At 41.7% G+C, this 1,678-nt stretch overlaps 1 long non-coding RNA gene across 1 annotated transcript; it reads left to right on the top strand.

The window, feature by feature from the left end:
- Nucleotides 1-561: 561 nt before the first annotated feature.
- On the top strand, nucleotides 562-1,305 carry LOC149249344 (uncharacterized). Its single transcript, XR_016265835.1, has 3 exons — nucleotides 562-845; nucleotides 932-1,007; nucleotides 1,122-1,305. It is a non-coding gene; the product is annotated as an uncharacterized LOC149249344 (long non-coding RNA).
- The last annotated feature ends 373 nt before the right edge of the window (nucleotides 1,306-1,678 follow it).

Below are 1,678 nucleotides of genomic sequence, written 5' to 3'. Positions count from 1 at the left end.
AGTTATAAACCTGAATCACACCTGTCATGCCAAAAGTAGTGTACGACATAAATGAATATGCGAATGATTAAACTCATACCTGAGTTAATGCCTACTGATGGTGTACTTCAATATCCTTTCCGCTTACCAATTCCCAAAGGCGCCAGTATTGCAACCTTTGGCTCTGATACCAATTGTCACATCTCTACCCATTTAACTTTAAGTATATATAAAAAAAAATTGGTCACGGTAATAATAATAGTAACCATGTACATAAAACTTATATGCACTAATAACACTAACCGTATATATACAACTTATCTGCATAGTGCATAAGGTCTTATTGCAACACCTTACCATACATATGTCGAAGGGTTGATTTATTAAAGCTGTTCATATAACATGGTTATGAAATATCTGCACTTTAACCTGTGCGGTGAGTACTTTAATACCTTGCATCTACACGTACTTGATTCCGTGCTGAAGGTGAGAGTTGGCAAAGCCTTCTCATGACACTTGGACTTACCATTAAAGCTGCCTGACTCCTTCACGTGATCGGGGATGGCTCCCGTTAGGAACTTTCCCGCCCTACTCTTTGGTATTCCCGCAATGATCAACGGTGGCTAATCGTTGGCAGAGATCAATGGAGGAAAATGTTCCACGTCTCCCAGAGGGCTCTTTGTGTTTATAAAGGAAATCCTCCGGATACTTCGCGATTTCCTTGGTTTTGCTTGGCGTTCCATTGTCTCCGCGCCATTCTGTCTCGGCTGCGTGTCAAACCCTTGGTTCTGTTACAGTTTCTTCTCCAGCTTGCATTATTGTCATGGCGCCACCACTCCAGGGATACCAGCTATTGAGCCGGCTCGGTGAGTTTTCGTTTTGGTTAAATATTTCGAGGTTTTATGTATTTAATCCCAAGGAACGTCAATCACTGATCTTTCCTATTTTACAGGTTATGGATGGCGGTTTTGGGAGCTGCTCGGCGGTCTGCACACTCTGTCAAATGCTACCGGCCAGGTTCTTCACAGGTGCATACAGAGATTTCCTCCTAGCCCCGATGTGTATTGATTAAACTGTATTTGTCTTCTGTTTGTGTTATACTCCGAGCGATTCTGAGCTCCCAATCTTCTTCTTGGGCACAGATGACGGAGAACCTCTTGATTTCTGGGTTAATCCCCTTGTTTTAGATACTGCGGAACAGAGGAGGGTCAATCTCTAGTTCATGAGACTGTACCACTCGACCGCTATGTGAAGTAGCTACATTTATGTTATTAAGCTTTGCTTAGGTTATTATGCTCTATACTTTCGCCGCTTACGTATTTAGCTCTGGACCAAATATGGGATGGTGGCCCTTTGTTAACGCGGTCATGGTTATATTCCAGTTAAAGGCTTCCTTCTTTGTACAGTGCTTGAGGAGCAAATCTTATACATTTCATGTTTAAGCAATACGGTTTTCTTGTCTATATAATTATACATTTACTTGGAACGCCATAAGGGTTGCACCTGCATCCAAACTCGATGGATGCATGGTCGACCCCGGCTTGAATTCTCTGCGGATAGACGACTGTTCGAACCAACTGGTTTTCAAGTATTTATTATGGTTATTCCTTTTCTAACAATTCTGAATTCTTCTACCTGAAATGTATGTATAGCTGGTTCTATGGATCACATGTGAATGTCCTGTTTTCGTCTATATATA

The sequence above is a fragment of the Pinus tabuliformis genome, chromosome 7 (genome assembly GCF_031772625.1).
Source record: "Pinus tabuliformis cultivar Carrire ecotype Pingquan chromosome 7, CPIR1, whole genome shotgun sequence".
NCBI lineage: Eukaryota > Viridiplantae > Streptophyta > Pinopsida > Pinales > Pinaceae > Pinus > Pinus tabuliformis.
This window is presented reverse-complemented; position numbering and strand designations above follow the sequence as displayed.